The sequence below is a fragment of the Podarcis cretensis genome (genome assembly GCF_951804945.1).
Source record: "Podarcis cretensis genome assembly, chromosome: 12".
NCBI classification, from domain to species: domain Eukaryota; kingdom Metazoa; phylum Chordata; class Lepidosauria; order Squamata; family Lacertidae; genus Podarcis; species Podarcis cretensis.
Window position 1 is genome coordinate 35,499,071 of NC_137181.1, and position 18,348 is coordinate 35,517,418.

The 18,348-nt window shown below is 41.9% G+C and overlaps 1 protein-coding gene and 1 long non-coding RNA gene across 3 annotated transcripts in view; both read right to left on the minus strand.

Annotated features, from left to right (window-relative positions):
• Window positions 1-18,348, minus strand: part of RAPGEF5 (Rap guanine nucleotide exchange factor 5) — a 136,943-nt gene that overhangs the window by 38,725 nt on the left and 79,870 nt on the right. The window lies entirely within an intron of this gene.
• Window positions 251-15,296, minus strand: LOC307199861. The gene is made up of 3 exons (XR_013832246.1): window positions 15,122-15,296; window positions 6,253-6,365; window positions 251-3,012 (listed from the first exon to the last, which is right to left on the minus strand). It is a non-coding gene; the product is annotated as an uncharacterized lncRNA (long non-coding RNA).

The following is an 18,348-nucleotide window of genomic DNA, read 5'->3' on the forward strand; positions in this document are numbered from 1 at the left end:
GGCCTCAGGATCTTACACTCAGCGGAAGCCGCGTGGCATGTATGACTTCCAAGGCATGTTCAAAAACCAAAGCATTTCCTTCTGGGTTTAAGGCGTTCAAAAACTGAAATGTTCGTCAACAGAGACGTTCAAAAACCGAGGTACTACTGTATTTTATAGCACAATCCAGGCAGACAGGGGCTGGGCTGAGAACTGACTGAGGTTGATGGGGCAACGCTTCCACTGGCAGAAGCTCTGGATGAGTTGCATTAACATATAACTACTTGTATTTTTATACAAAAAGGTGGGTTCAAGGTGATTTTAGCCATCTTCCAAAAACAGAAGAAACAATGGAAGCAAAGTGCATAGTAAAACATCACAATTTCCCAAATCCAACCTAGATCAGCTGCCTGGGGAATTATTCTAACTCAATATAGTACTGTATTGTATAATATAATAATTCTTCATTTATCCTCACAAATGAGAGCACTCCCCCATGACAAGGGATCATAATTATATTTTACAGTTTCCAGCTGGAAGAAAACAGAGGCCATAACATGATTTGTCCAATATTACACATTATTTTTTTCCTTGAATGAGCTGCAATCTGTATATCACCCAGGTCCAGATCCATTTTCACTATTCTGTTGGTATCTTTCTTTTCCAAGGTATTGTGACAACACCCAGAGTCTAAAGCCTTTGGGTCAGAAGCCTCTTCAAGAAATGATAATTAAAGCACATTCTATGAAACTCCTAGCATCATTTAAAAATTTAATTTTAGACACAAACAAACATTAAAAAAGCTACTATCTACACTTCACGAAATAATTAATGAGTTAACAATTGGACAACGTAATTCTATAAAATGACAATGGGAATCTAACCTAGATATATAAACTGAGGAGGTGCACTGGAATAATTTGAGGGCTAAAAAACCTTTTAAATCAGTGTCAACTCGCGTATGAGAGAACACATTTAAATTACTACATCGATGGCATCTGACACCATTAGGATATAGCTACATCAGCAAAACACTCCCACCCCAGTGCTGGAGAGGCTGCAACAGGATAGGTACAACATTCCACATGTGGTGGGCATGTGACCATGTACAGCCCTTCTAGCAGAGTGTATTTATGGACATAAGCCGTATCACGGGGTCAACATGTAGAATGTACCCCAAGTTTGGGGCTATTAATCATTTTCAGAGAAGAGCAACTGGATGTCTGTTACAAATAATTAACCACTTTTCTTCTGGTGGCGGCATGCATACTAGTAGCACAGAAAGGAATGGAACCTCTGCTTATATCTCATTGGATTGAACAATACAAGAGACAGATGAGTTTATTAAAATTTGACATTCTTTTATAAAACATTCCATTGATAATTCCACTGGCCTTATTAAAATTTGGCATGCTCTTATAAAATATTCAATTGATAATCCTGAAAAATGGCTACCACTGGAAACACAAACTGGATTTGGCAAAACTTAATAGACTGATCTGTCCTGGAGGAAAGGGGGGGGGGAGTTGGGATGGGAGGGAAACTCTATGTAATTGTGTTTATACATTGAAAATTAACAAAACTTCTTATAAAAGAAAGAAATGACCAGGGCTAATAGCCACTGATAGTCCTATCATGCTGTCCTGGCTACTTTGGGTGGGAAGGAAAGATATAATTTTAATACATGAATGATAAAAAATCATATTCCATTAATTTGTTAAACTCTTCAGTAAAGCCATCTAAGCTAGTACTCATCTTGCAGCAATTAATTTCATGTTAACTGTATGATGTATGACAAATTTGTTTTTGTCTGCCTTGAACCTGTCACAAATACATTTTAGGATGACCTATAAATAAGTAAGTAGTAACCAATTTTTATTTTATAAATGTTGTCTGTGTGCGTGCGCACATGTGTGGTTTGAGATGAAAAACAAGATGTTATTTTGTGTCCTGGGAGTGCCCTGGGAAACTGCGTTGAGATTTATTTTATCATTGGCGGGTTTCAAGCAGGTTTCTCTGCAAGAGGAGCGAATATACATCTCACTTGCAGCTTTTATCCCGTATGATGGATTGTGACAGAATTAAAGTTTAATGTAGGAGGGGAATAGCATGGCAAAACAGTGACCAGATGACAGACTACACATAAAAGCAGGGCTTAGTATGCAGAAGTTTGAAGACTGTCATTTTATGCTCACATCTCCTGTGACCCTATTTGGCACTGTAGACTGCATATAATTTATCACAAGTGTCTCTCTCGCTCTCTCTCCCTGAAACCGGGGCCTTTACTAAACTTCCTTCAGTGCATACTGAAGGAGCACAACACAGCCATGGCACCTCTGAATTTCCACCACCATTGGGGTGTGTACCACAGACGTGTTCAGGCGCAAGCCTTGCTGCTCTCTTTCCTTCTGGCATGAGCTCATCCTCTACTAATTGAAAGGTGAAACAAATGGGAAACATTGACATCGGAGCAACACATAACCACATTTTCTATTCAATGCTAAGAGTAGCTGGCAGGGCCAACTCCTGGGAAAAGTGCCCTCTGACAATGGGTTTACCTGGCCATGATGACCACTGGCTGTACTCAAACTTGTGCTAGGTAGCTAAATTTAGCCGCCATTCCCCACCATTCTCCCAATATGGGCCTTATGGGAAATTAAAATGGCAGCTAGACCCAGTTGGAGCACCAAGGTCTGAAATTTTAGAGGGGGAATCTACAGCAAGCATCTGAGGTGGACCCTGATGGGTTCTTGTCAGCCCCTACAGATGCTGGGTGTTGATGGCAGTGTGCAGACTAGTCTAATCTGCTTTCTATGTCAAACCCATCAATCTACTTGCCTTTGCCCGCCTACCACCTTTTGAAGAGAAGAGAAGAGAAACCCATTTGAGAAAACGAGGTGGAAAGGAACACTAATCCCACATGTCTATAGTGGCTATGATGTCATGAGCTCGTTTCCCTGCTCCTTGGCCCTCTTTCCTGTCAGAATACAGCATGTTCTGGTCGTCTCATCTCTGAGAAGATAGATTGTAGGGCTGAAAAAAGGTGCAGAAAAGGTCAACCACAATGATCTAACTCTTCCCTACGCTAATGCATTTAAAGGAATTTAACTATAATAAAATATATCTGAGGGGAAACATTACAGAGGTTTTTAACACTATTCAATGTACACTGGGTGGAAGATTCCTCCCTCTTCTCTCTTCAATAAAATAACTCCCAGTCACCAATTGAAGCTGACTTTCAGGAGATTTATGACAGAAAATGACATATTTCTTTAACTTGTGAAGTTGCTTTTACAAGATGTGGCAATGGCTAATATCCACGGTCTTATGACATTGTAAAGCTATTTAATCTGGTGCCTCCGGTAGCTAAATAGAACCTGCTAGTCACTGTGGGAACAGGACTCTGGACTAGAAGGGCACTTGGTCTGTTGCCCCAGGGCTCCTAAGAGAATCTGGGCCAGGAATCAATTCAAGCAGCGGGAAGAGGGGAGAGATTTTGGATTGCAAAAAAACCACACACATTGGAGAAAAGGAATACCTGGCCATGATGCATTGTTATCAACCGAGGCACAGATAAGGGAATATTAGGAATTGGAAAAAATAAGGACAAGGTAATCTGGTATCTAAACACAAATCCCATTATGCCAACTATACTTTCACGGTCAACAGACTAGTATTAAGAACTAAGATGACAGGTCTTGGAACAGTTGTTGGCATTCCACAAATAAAGCATCAATACTCTAAGGTTTATTACTGATACTTTACTTTTAGCTAGGGTTTCCCAAACTTGGGTCTTCAGCTGGTTTTGTACTACAATTCCCACCATCCCTGACCACTGGTCCTATTTGCTAAGGATGATGGGAATTGTAGTCCAACAACAGCTGGAGACCCAAGTTTGGGAATGCCTGCTTGAAGCAATTTCATTTCTGTTCCTAGATATTTCTCAGCTCTGTTCAGGTCTTTTTGTTCTTTTACTTGCTTCTGTTTTTGTTAAAACGATTTTAATTACAAATTGCAACTTCCACCGTTACACAGCCATTTCTGTGCAGCCATATCGTAAGACCACCTGGGTCGGTGACAGACGAGAGTTTTATAATATCATCATTATATTCTGCATAACAATAGCTCATGCTAATCAGCTTCCTTTGAAAACTCTGCAGCACTCTGAACCCAAATCAATTCCACACTGGGTTTTAACATTTCAATATGTAGGGAACACAGACGTATAATTTTAAATAAATCTACACAAAGCCATAACCTGGGGTGGGGTGTGGGGTATTAACTTGTAATACTAACATGCTGAATCACAAGTATTCAAAAAATGTGAGTTATAAGTGTGATATAAAACTGAATGTTGGCCTGAAATAATAGCAGTCCTTAAATTACTGTTTAGGATGGAGGAGTTAGAACAGATGCTGAACTATAACTCCCATCAGCTGCAACAAGCATGACAGTTGTAGTTCAGCAATAACTGGAGGGCCAAAGGTTCCCCATACCTAAGCTAGAACCAAGAGACCTAACACAACTTACAAATCTCTGTTTTAAAGTCTGTAAGTTTCAGATGCTCATGGATAAGAGTTTTTGATAAAGATTTGTCTTTATTTTAAAAAAAGCCCTTTTCCTTTTAAGTAATAGAAAAGATGCCTTGTGAAACACATACAGAAAACAGTGGTACCTCAGGTTAAGTACTTAATTCGTTCCAGAGGTCCGTACTTAACCTGAAACTGTTCTTAACCTGAAGCACCACTTTAGCTAATGGGGCCTCCTGCTGCTGCTGCCGCACCGCAGGAGCACGATTTCTGTTCTCATCCTGAAGCAAAGTTCTTAACCTGAAGCACTATTTCTGGGTTAGCGGAGTCTGTAACCTGAACCGTATGTAACCTGAGGTACCACTATACATCTGAAAAGACTGAAAAGACAGTCCTGCTTCAGTAAGAAGATGTATTTTTGCTATTTTAACACGGGGGGAGGGGAATCAACCAGGGCTTCAGCAAACATTTTAAAAAACATGTTAGATATCCATTGCTCTCTGGCTCAAGGTTGTTTATCACTTCCTTAAACTAAAATTCATAAAATGAGATAAATTAACAGTCATGCCTCAGGGTAGAAAATTGCCAGGCTGGGGGTTCTCTAGACATGACTTCTGAAAAATCTGTGCAATGTTCCAAATCTTTCAGTAGTGCAAATGCATTGCCCATCAGGTTTTAATAAGGAGGCGGTGTTGTTATTTTTTAAAAAGGACCAGCAACAAAGACACCGAAGCATTGGAATATATGTACTTTAGCAGCCTATTATTACAGTGGTGAACTGAAACAGCAGCTAGACCTCTTTTGCTGGAAACATGCTTTTAATACCAGTTACAATTGCATGACCAAACATTCAATGCCCCCATGCTCTTGACCACAATTAAGAGATTGTAAATGGGCTAAAGGATGTCTACTTCCTCCTGATTCATGTTTCTCTCAGAAGTGAACTTCCCCTTTCCCATCTGTGATTAGCAATTACATTAGCATGAACATTAAGCCAAACCAGGAATTGAAACAAATTTCAGCACTTCACCCTGGTTTCAAATCCTACCTACCGTAAGTGGGAATTCTGCTTTGCATTCATGCTTAACACCGCAGTTAAAGAGGGATAGTGAAATTCCCTTCCAAGAGGGTGGGTCTTTTGTATTTCTGCACTGAGCCTCTGTGGAATCATATAAAGGTAAAGGTAAAGGTACCCCTGCCCGTACGGGCCAGTCGTCACCGACTCTGGGGTTGCGTGCTCATCTCGCTTAAGAGGCCAGGAGCCAGCGCTGTCCGAAGACACTTCCGGGTCACGTGGCCAGCGTGACGAAGCTGCTCTGGTGAGTCAGCACCAGCACAGCGCATGGAAACGGTGTTACTTTCCCGCTATAAAGTGGTACCTATTTATCTACTTGTACTTAGGGGTGCTTTCGAACTGCTAGGTGGGCAGGAGCTGGGACCGAATGACGGGAGCTCAGCCCGCCGCGGGGATTCGAACCGCCGACCATACGATCGGCAAGTCCTAGGCACTGAGGTTTTACCCACAGCGCCACCCGCGTCCCATGTGGAATCATATAGTTATACTCAATTTTTGTTTTGAATAACAATAATTCATATGCCCAACTGTGGACATGCGCATCTTTGCAGTTTATGTGGGTATAGCTTTTCTATTTGAAGAAAGCTGTAAAGCGAAAACTAGGCTTTAAAATGAAAAATGTTACACCAACATAAGGACACAATATGAGAGAGAGAAAATGAAAATTACATTGGTTTTCTGTGTTCATGGACCTTTTCCTCCCAATGTGTAACGTGCTGATAATGCATTAAAGTAATTGCCGCACAGCTGTATCCTCCAACAATGGATGCATAGAAGTCTCTCTGCACCAAAAGAGCAAGTCATCTATTTATTTTAGGCATTAGGGTACCCAAATTAGTTAATTTATCCTACACTCGGTAAATTAATATTCCCATTTTGGGAAATATTTAAGTAGTCAGCATTCAGTATGCTTGACCTTACTTTGAAGCCTGAAAAGAGAGTTAATATCTTTTGCCAGAGTTATGTACCAATCACTGCAACTATTAAACATGGTTGCTAACTTGAAGTTACCCGAACATGAAAAAAAAGTTTGATTAAACATCCCTTTATTTTAAGTGGCATGCATCCATACTAGATGGAAAAAATATACTGCAGTTCCAATATATTTGCACCATCATTTATGTCTTTTTATTTATGGACTAGGAATAATCACTAGAAGCTATCCAGGCCCCAATTGCCTAGGGGTGAAGAATAAAAGTCTGCATTTTATATAAAAGTCTGCTAATAATTCAAGAGATGGTAACTATTTCATTTGACAGGCAAGTAGTGACTCACTGTGCTCCAGCTCATCCTTTTGTTCCTATTTATGCTCAGAAATCAAAGCTTGGATGATTTCCAATCATATGTAGAAAAATAACTTCTTCCAGGAAAGTTTGGTCTGCACCCATTTCCATAGCTATCTCATAGCTGGGATAACCTGTAATATTACCATTATCTAGATGCAAACTATGGCAAGTTCTTATAGAAATGGGAGTGCCTGATCACCTCATCTGTCTCCTGAGAAATCTCTATGTGGGACAAGAAGCTACAGTTAGAACTGGATATGGAACAATTGATTGGTTCAAAATTGGGAAAGGAGTACGGCATGGCTGTATATTGTCTCCCAGTTTATTTAACTTATATGCAGAATTCATCATGCGAAAGGCCGGGCTGGATGAATCCCAAGCCAGAATTAAGATCGCCGGAAGAAATATCAACAACCTCAGATATGCAGATGACACAACCTTGATGGCAGAAAGTGAGGAGGAATTAAAGAACCTTTTAATGAGGGTGAAAGAGGAGAGCGCAAAATATGGTCTGAAGCTCAACATCAAAAGAACTAAGATCATGGCCGCTGGGCCCATCACCTCCTTACAAATAGAAGGGGAAGAAATGGAGGCAGTGAGAGATTTTACTTTCTTGGGCTCCATGATCACTGCAAATGGTGACAGCAGTCACGAAATTAAAAGACGCCTGCTCCTTGGGAGAAAGGCGATGGCAAACCTAGACAGCATCTTAAAAAGCAGAGACATCACCTTGCCAACAAAGGTCCGTATAGTCAAAGCCATGGTTTTCCCAGTAGTGGTGTATGGAAGTGAGAGTAGGACCATAAAGAAGGCTGATCGCTGAAGAATTGATGCTTTTGAATTATGGTGCTGGAGGAGACTCTTGAGAGTCCCATGGACTGCAAGAAGATCAAACCTCTCCATTCGTAAGGAAATCAGCCCTGAGTGCTCACTGGAAGGACAGATCGTGAAGCTGAGGCTCCAATACTTTGGCCACCTCATGAGAAGAGAAGACTCCCTGGAAAAGACCCTGATGTTGTGAAAGATAGAGGGCACAAGGAGAAGGGGGCGACAGAGGACGAGATGGTTGGACAGTGTTCTCAAAGCTACAAACATGAGTCTGACCAAACTGCGGGAGGCAGTGGAAGACAGGAGTGCCTGGCGTGCTCTGGTCCATGGGGTCACGAAGAGTCGGACATGACTAAACAACTAAACAACAACAAAGCCTAACCCAGTACCCTTCAGATGTTACTGAACGACAACCCCCATCAGTTCCAATGGTCAGGGATGATGGGAGTTGAACTCCAGCAACATTTGGAGGGCCACAAGTTTCCCACTCCTGATTTACATGAACACAGCTGAATGGGTTTTTTTTTATTATTATTATTATTATTATTATTATTATTATTATTATTTTTACCTCTACTATTGTTACAGTCACAGTTTGAAGAAATTAGATGCACAAATAAAGCATACAGCTAGTTAAAGTAAAATTGACAGCTAAATAAAACAATAAATAAATAAAAAATAAAACACATATAAATGTGTATCCCCCGATTCAACAACAACAACAACAACAAAAAAGGCCAGGCATAAACATAGAATATGTATCCACTTTATAAGACAAAGTTAATCCTTAACTGTATAATACTCGTAATTGGCTATTATTACTATATTTAAACTTATAATATACAAGTGTAGAATTCAGCTCATTATATTTGGATATAAAGGCTCTGATCTTTAGGCTCTGATCTCCACATTTAGTCCACGGAGCTCACTTCTGAATAGACAGCTATAAGACTGCACTGCCGATTAATTACTTTTTTTTCCACTCACGTTTTCAAAGGATAACTTAAGAATGAAATGTGGGGTTCTCAGTCATATAAAGAGCCTTGCAGACCACTGCCCATCTCTGCTTTCAAGACTGAAACACAGCAAATCATCACTATACTGGCATCCCCCTCTTCCCACCACCCATCAAAACAAGCAACATTTTCTTTTTGTCCTAGTTGTATTGAGCACATTCCATTGACAGTAAATGACAGAGATTGCTTCATTATGTTTTTCTCTGATTACTATTGAATACTTCTCCAAGTTCATTGACTTAAGATTGGGACACGTTGGCCAGGAAGCCTTGCAATCTAAGCTTCCGAATTAATTTTGGCTGGCGGCTGGCGTCCACATCCCTTTTTTGGTACAAAAATAAAGATGCTAGTAATGTGCTGGAAAGAAATCTTGCATTTCTGTGCCAGTATTGGCTTGCTTTACTTCCAACAGAAGCCATAAACAATTCATACAGGCCAAAAATAGTGCGATAAGTAAGGAGCCTTTGGAAGCTTGGAGCTTATAAAATAGAAAGAGAATTAGGCTGCAAACCTGGGAGCAAACTCAGCGGGGTTTACCTCTGAGCACACATGCATGGAATTGTGGTATTACTGTGCAGTTTCCTTTTGTTCATCAAGGAGGAGAGAAAGCAGCAAAAAATTAACACCTCTCACATAAGGGACGGTGAGCAAAACTATAAATGGGGTACTGCAGGGCCACCATGTTGTAATATCTATTTCATGGGTGTGGAACCTCAAGCCAGACCTCTGTGTCCAACCCTTGAGACTCTCGACAGGCTGCATACCCTGCCTTGCCCTCTACCTTCTTGAGTGCTGAGGGAGAATGGAGAGTGGGGCATTTATCAGCATAGAAACCTCTGTTTTTTTGTGGTGGGAATGTCATCTACAGCAGTGTTCCCCAACCTTGGGCCTCCAGCTGTTTTTGGACTACAACTCCCATAATCCCTCGCTAGCAAGACCAGTGGTCAAGGATGATGGGAATTGTAGTCCAAAAACAGCTGGAGGCTCAAGGTTGGGGAACACTGATCTACAGTACAAAAGAATCACATCCATTGTTCCATCCACTTTTGTCTTTTGTCCCACCCACTACCTGGATGTGGCCAGTGGAAGGTTCCACACAAGAAGTCAGGCATCAAACAGAAAATGGTTCCCAAACACTGGCTTATATGAAGTGACTGAGCGAGGTCAGATGCATTAGCACTGGGTGCCATTAATATACCATATGAGTCAGTCTATGAAGGCGCTGAATTGCTGTCTGGACACTGTAACAGATTAGATGAGGGACAATAAACTGAGACTGAATCCAACAAGATGGAAGTTCTGTGGTTGGCAGTTCTCATGTCTGGGACTTGGGCAAATTACCTGGCGGAGATGGAATGGCACTCTCTTTAAAGCAGGAGGTGTGTATTCTGGGATTACTCCAAATCCATCTGGAGGCCCAAGTGACCCCAAAGTTCTGTTGGCCAACTTTGAGTGACACACAAGCTACAGCTGTTCCTGAAAAGAGGTACCTTGGCCACAGTAGTCTGTGCTCTATTAACCTATTGGTCACTGCAATGCGTTCCATGTGGGGCTGTCTTTGAAGATGACATAGAAGTTACAGCTAACGCGGAACACAGCAGTGAAGCTGCTTAATGGAACTGTGTCGGGCCTTGGTTGCCCTAATGGATGACCTCTGTAGAAAGTAGGGTGGGGCCGCCTGTATTTTTTTTCAAAAAAATGATATCACTCTTAAATGGCAGCTAAAGCTTCCTTTTCTTGCTCTTTAATGTTTTACAAAAAACAGTGGTCCCGATCTGGTCTAACCAAACACTAAATTATTCTGCATTTAACTTACGCTTCTATTCTCTAAATGTCCTAATTATTCTTACTTAAACTGCTTTTAAGACTTATTAACATCAATGAAAGTACTACACGCGTAATTATTATCAAGGACATGAAACAATATAGCATACAGATGCAAATATACCATATCAGTGCATGCTAATACATAATTAAAAATACATCTTCCACTATTATTAATGACAAAGCCAAGGAAATGCAAGGAGAGATTTCCTTTCACACAAGAAAACCATGACAACTTCAAACTGCAAGCTGATGTTACAGCCTCATAGTGACACTGCAATAAAAGCAATAATAAAAGTATTTGCTTGTTCTGTTTAAAGATGATACACAGATACAATGCAAGCAGGATAAACATTATTTGTATTTTAGTAGCCTAGGGCTATTCACAGCAACTGCCAAAGCTACAATTTCAGACAGCAAAAACACAGTATTACTGTGCAAAGACCCATTGTGTAGCCTTCATTGTTCCTTCCAGCCATCTGCTCCATGCAATAGATTAATGCTACACCTTCATGAAAGAGCTCTTTTATTTGATGCTGATCAAGTTACATTTTCATCCTTAAAGAGGTGCGACCTCAGTTGCGTGACCAAACTGTTCCATGTTTACTTAGATTTGTTGCTTGTGTGATTAGTTTAAATGAATCATTACTAAATATTGGTGGCGGTGTTTTACTTAAAAGATAGCTATTTCACTCCACTATTCCCCAGGAATTCAATCTGCCAGTTTTAATCTATAAATCCCAAATTGCTTGGGACCAGGCTATGTAATTCACCAAAAACTATCTATGCTTTGAGACCCTGGTGGACTGTCAAGTGTTCACATCACAATGCAAACACTGGCCAACTTCACACATTGCCAACTAGGTTGCTAAAAAAAACTTTGAACGAACTGTCTGTAGCCATGATTTGTTTCCCAGACCCACAGAACAATCTGAAAAAAAATGTTTTCTGTTGGTCATTGCTAATTTAAAAACAGACAAGTCCAGAAAAGGTTCCTCACAACTTGCTCTAACATCTATATGAAGGTACTGGGGGAGGTCATGAGGAGTTGCGTACCCTGACAGTTCCCCGTCCCCCAGGAGCCAGGCCTCAGATAAATGAGTAGACATGACAACATATTTGGGATTAAAATGGCCACAACTTTATTGAATTCAGATGTAGGTAAACCTTGGCATAGGCACTGGGCATGTATCCCTTTCATCCCCTTGCTGGGGGTCTGAGGCATGACAGGGTCATTTTGGGGGAAGATGGGACCAACGCAAAACACGCGTTTATGCAGTTGATCCCTCTCCAAATTGCTATGGGGGGCTCTATGGCCCACCCATTGTGCGCTTGTGAACAGAGACTCCCCTCATGACTCCTCGAATGAAGTACCCTGTTACTGCTGCCGAAGGAAACGGGTAAGTCCTTTCTATAGATGTTAGGCTAAAGGATTCTGTCCCAAGACCTAAACTGCCAAAGTTGTGACAATTGCTATGGTGAAGGAAAATTCCTTCCCGGCCCTACAAAAACAGCAACCATCGTTAAGACCATATCTGGAAAGAAAAGAGGTTAGCCTGCAAGAAAGAGAGAGATGAGAGGGTGGGCTGGGCGGGTGATGCTCTGGGACTGACTGCGCTGCCAAGAGCAGCGCCAGACACCTTTTAACCATTTGAAGCGGAGCAGAGCCTCCACCCGCATGGTCCGCCCCACAGGTTGCTGCACAAGACCAGAAATTACAAATCTGGGTTTGGCAGGAACCCCGCAGGCACTGCGGCGACCAGGGAAGAGAAACTAATGGGGAAAACATGACACGGCTTCGCATTGATGGGGGAGGCATCGCGATGGGCCGCCCATGGCTGTATGGGGTAAGCGGCCAATGTGGAGCATCGCGTCACCAGTATTCTGATAACACGTAGTTCTAGTTCTCATTATCATCAGAAATAGATGCTTGGAAACAGTTATATTGCTCATTTCCCTGGTGTGGAGAGATCCTTTTACCACCATAATAATTTGGTGTAATCCACAAACTTGTCCACTTCACTGCTCACTCTAACTCCAGATGATTCATGGATAAGTTTAAAAGTACCATCCCCCAATACAGATCCTTGGGGTGCCCCACCTCTTACATCTTTATTAGTGTGAGTTGATGGAAAAGGGAGAGGAAGAATGCTAGAGAGATAAGGACGGAAGCTTTGCTCAACTTGTTAATAAACATATTGCAAAGGAGTGCTGTTTTTTAACTTTGCCATCCTTCAAATGCTGTGGGACGGCAATGAATATACGCTTTTATACTTCACAGAAAACATTACAAACAAGAAAATCTTTGTACTAGAAACCTTTGAGCCTATGCTACACTGGAAACACTGGAATGAATGTGAACAATAAACACAGAAAGAGGGTTGTGCTCTCTCATTGAAAGTAAGGGTTTTGTTCTGCAATTTGGTGCATTCGGTGCTCTTGTATTCTGTAGTATTTTTATATATGATAAGTCAAATAAATGTGCATTCTCCAAGTACGGAAACATTCCCAGCTGCTAAGGAAAAAGGCCCCAGCATTCAAGGATTGTTGCATCATGGGAAGGGGTGAATTCTTACACACCTGTGGCCTGCAAGATATGGCTTGCTGTTTAAAATTAGGAAGCAGATTCCATGCAAGTTTTGAATATAGCTTATTAAACTGCTTCATTTTCACTAGTCAGGTTGACATGTGTTTTGTAACAGTTGTCATTTATACTGAGCCTACGGAATACGACCAGAGGAATGCTAAACTATATTACTATATTACTATATTACTACATATGAAACAAAGGCATTTGTCCAGGGTATAAAAAGATTATTGTTCGCCAGTAGACATAGTTAGGACTTCTCACTGGGAAGGCCAACTCTAAATACTTGACTACTGGCTAGCAAGGTGCAACATCCCAGAATAGAAACAGCTTGGATAACTCAGTAAGAGATAATAAGAGACAATAAGAGATCTGAATTTAAGCTGACCACTGATTTGTTACTGGGGCAGAGAGTCACATGGCCAATCCAGGCAGGGCTGAGAGAAACTGCTGTTTGAAGTCCTAAACAGCTGCTGCTGATCAGCACAGTCAACACTGAACAAAATGGGCGAAAGTGAGTCCTTCCACTTATCTTCTCTCTTTCTCCTTATAGAGTTCAGTGGCAACAGCACACACTGTTAAGAACTATGCTGTCTCAGACGAAGAACCCATCTAGCATTGCATCCCACTTTCCACAGTGGCCACGCAATTGCCTCTGAGCAGCTCACAAGCAGGATATGAGAGCAATAGTCCTCTTTAAGTGCTTGGTTTCCCAGCAACTGGTTTCCAGAGGCAAGATGTCCCTGATTCCAGACACAATACTCTCCTGAATACTACAGCTATATACAGTACAGTGCTCACACTATATACATCTGTATAAAGGTACAAGGCTCACTGTTTTTACACTGCAATCTTTACATAGGGAATTTCAGATGAAGTGGACTGTGCAGAGTGGCTGCAAGAGGATGGGAAAAAATGAATGCAGGAAGAGGAGGAGCAATGTATTCTATTCTATATATTGCTGCTTTTTATGGGGTTAGGTGGGCCTTAGATCTTTCCACAATGATGCAGAAAAAGAACCACAAATTTGGAATTCTCAGGGTCCAAAAGCAATTCTGCAGACTTGCTTGAGTGCTGGGAATATTTAAAAACAAAACAAAACAAAACCACACAACTCTTAGGGTTGTCTCCAACTACTCTGAATAGACCCAATGAAATTAATGGACCTAAGTTAGTTATACCTTTTAATCTCAGTGGGTTGAGTCTTCGTAAAACTTTTTAAAAACAACTTGTAGTATTAATGCTGTTACTACTGCTACTAAGAATAAGCCTGATGTCGTTTATATAGGTCATGCTCCTTACAAGCTACTTGTTTCATAAGAATTTTTCCCCTCTATGAACACTCTTTACAATATTGTAGACAAATACTCTCCCCCAGCACACTCTGCTTATCCAGTATATGAGGCAAATATTGAACGAAAACATACATATTTCAGTCTATGAAAAGTGGGCAGAGGTGGAAGCATAAGCCTCACTTGGATATAAAAAATTATTATGATCTTAAATCCTGAAAACATGATACCACTACACACACCTAGTAGATTTTTCTTGCATGAACACCACACAGGTGTAAGTTTCTGAATCATTTCATCTCTGTGGACTAGGGCTGGGCGATAACTGTATATCAATATTGTAATATATCACCAGCTAAAACCTAGCGATATACAGTGGTACCTCGGGTTAAGTACTTAATTCGTTCCGGAGTCTGTTCTTAACCTGAAGCACCACTTTAGCTAATGGGGCCTCCTCCTGCTGCTGCCGCGCCGCTGGAGCATGATTTCTGTTCTCATCCTGAAGCAAAGTTCTTAACCTGAGGTACTATTTCTGGGTTAGCGGAGTCTGTAACCTGAAGCGTATATAACCAGAGGTACCACTGTATCAATGTATCATGATATCTGAAATGAGGAAAGAACTACGTAGAGGCGAACAAGACAACGTCCTGGCAACTGCTACTACTTAACGGTCTAAAACTGAGAAATGATGATATTATCAATCACCTTATGGTCACTTTCAGCAGCAGGCAAGCCAAAATGCATCCAAATGAGACTTTTGGTTTTGGACTTGGCTACCAAACGGTGGCATTCAGGACAATCCAAAGTATGGCGATGAGTCATAGTGAGGACAAATAATCTGGGACTGCCAGACTGAAAGCAAGCCTGCTAGGCAGCAGACTCAACAATAGCGTGGGAGTGGGGGCAGAAGCAGCGGCAGCCTGGCAGCAGCGGCATAATAATCAGCAATCTGAAAAGCCACACCACAGTAATGGGCGGCAGCAGCAGCAGCCTGCGAGGCCTTGTCACGGTGGTGGCAGTAGTGGTGGCCTGCAAGCCTTGCAGCAGTGGCAAAAGCGGCAATGGCCTGTAAAGCCTTGTCATGACAGTGGCAGTAGCAGTGGCCTGCAGGGCCTTGCGGTGGCGGCAGGAGATGGTGGCAGAAGCAGAGGTGGCCTGCAAGGCCTCACTGAGGCAGCCTGTCACAACATCTGCCACCACCTCCTACTACCTCCTGGAGGACTTGCAAGGCCTCACAAGCCCCACTGCTTCTGTCACCATGAGGCCTTGCAGGATGCCGCTACTATGGTCACCTCCTGTCACTGCCATGAGTCCCTGCAGGCCTCTGCCACAAGGACTCGCAGTCCACTGCCACCGCCACCGCTCCCTGTCACTGCTATGAGCCCTTGCAGGCCACCACAGTTACTGCTGCCACTTCCCGTCACCGCTGCAAGAATTCACAGGCCACCACTAATTGTGCTGCCACCGTGAGACCTTGCAGGTTTTTGCCACTACTGCCTACATGTACCGTGGTCATGGTAAGCTGTTTTTGCTACTGCTGCTTCTGCCTCCTGGCAGGTCTGCTGGCAGTCTCAGATTATTTGCATTCACTATGACTCATTGCCGTACTTTGAATTGTCCTGAATACCACCATTTGGTAGCCAAGCTCAAAAACAAAAGTCCTGTTGGGATGCATTTTGGCTTGTCTGCTGATGAAACTGAGTGTGTAATGACTGATAATATTGTCATTTATCCGTTTGAGATCCCTAAGTAGTAGCAGTTGCCAGGGCATTGTCCTGTTCACCTCTGCATAGTTCCATCCTTATTTCAGAGATTGTGGTAGATTGCAATGTTTAGCTAGTGATAACATTGCCATTTAGCTGGTGATATCGTGAGGTTTAGCTGCTTATAACATTGCCATGTTTAGCTGGTGAGTTATCGCAGCGTTGAAAACCAGATATCGCCTAGCCCTTACACACATTGTGATTCGCGCTATATTGCCACCTCAAATATTATGAAACAATTAGGGGGCCACTAGGTGGCGCATCGGAAGATGGCTGACAGTAACATCTCTCCGACCCACACGAGGTAATTTGGAGGCTATGATGGGGGTAATTAGCCTCCTTAGCCCCCCCAGGATTATGGGGGGGACGGCCCTTGCCTACTGTGCCCTATACCACCCACGAATTTGTGGAGGTGGGGGCACTAGGCACAAAGCCCTCCTGTGGGATTTTCGGCACTCCTCGACGCCGTCCCCGATTCGCGCCGCTGGTTGCAATGATCTTTAAAAGAAATAATTTGGACATGATTAATTGCACATACATCAAGGAAAAAGGGGAGTAAATACTGCTGACAGAAGAGATCTCTGATAACAAGACAACAATAAAATACGACAAGAACGTCAAGATACGGTAATGACTGAGGGGGGAGGGGGGGAAAAACCTGCCTCTACCTTTTTATGTGATTTAACAAGAATCCCCCTCCCCTAATGAGTCAGAAATTAAGGACTTAAGCTGTGGATTTAAGGCTGTGTGGAGATAAACTTTCGATCCAAAGCAATGTTTCAAGATGAAGCTGGAAAGCTAAGAGTTTTGGAGTGACGCAGTCAGGAAAAAATGTCGTTCGCCATTTTGTGAGGCATTGTGGGAGCTCTTGGGTCTGGGAGGAGAAAGAGAGAAATAGAGTTGTTTACATATCGTGAATCAACTCCTCGGTGGGACTTAAGAGCGACAAATGCCAAAATTTACGATGGATAAAGTGATGTTATCTACGAAGGAGATATATGGAAACCATCTGGACTTAGTGAAGGAACGGGAAATCCACACAGGATTATTACACTTGCTATCGGCTTAAGGAGACTAACAGAAGAGATCATAAAGGAAAAAGAGAAATTATACGAACAAGATATGATGTGGCAACACCAAGATAAGACTGGATAGAATTACGAACTTTGTTTGGACTGATTGGGACTGATTTGGACATTAACGCAGTAATAAGAAGATGATCTGAATTCCCCTTTGGATCTTGAAGTATGGGTTCCCCCAACAAAATTTAAAAATTTGGCTTTGTAATTCGGAACTTATATGATGTGATTTAATTTGATGTGATTGGCCAGTTAATAAAAATTATTTTTTTAGAAAAAAAACAAATATTATGAAACAATTATCACAATGTGAACTTCAAAACGGTTTTGGACGATATATTGATATATTGCCCAGCCCTACTGTGGACATACTGCTTTGCTGTTAGGAAACAGGCATCCAAAGACAATGTGGACAGAATCTAAGAAAATAAAAGAACTTCCCCATATTACTGTGTGCAAATGATCCAAAAGGAAAAGCAACGAAATATATAATAATTATGTGCAATCACAACATTAGGAGGACGTAGCTATCAACAGCTGAATATTCAGCAGTGGCTGACAGCCTGCAATCTCTGTGCCTCAAAACCCACACAAGGATTTTGGAGAGAAACAGAGGTTTTCAGATTAGATTAAAGGGCTATGAATATGGAACAGGTGATGTCTTGAAAATTGGTTATTGTAATTAATCCTTTTTTGTTATGGACATTCATGACTTCACTGCAGTTGGGTATACTGTGCCGTCCTTGATCCCAGTATACAATGCAGCCATCCACCCACATTCATGCATTGCAGCTTTTGATCTCTGGCATCTCCACTAGCAAGGCTGGAACAGACCTTTGCCAGAGACAGTTGCTGGCAGAGAAGTCAATACTAGGTTAAAATGGCCTGCTGACTTGCCTCTAAATAAAGTGATTCCTTGCTGCTTTGTATTTCAGGCACTTTGAGGGTCTATAAACCAAAGAGCACATAGGTTGATTTTGACTGAACATAAAGAAGACAAATTTGAAAAAGAAAGAAAAGATTTTGCTACCCCCCCCTTTTTTTCAAGAACAGAAAACTTCACACTCAGCATAATGAGAAATGGGGTGGG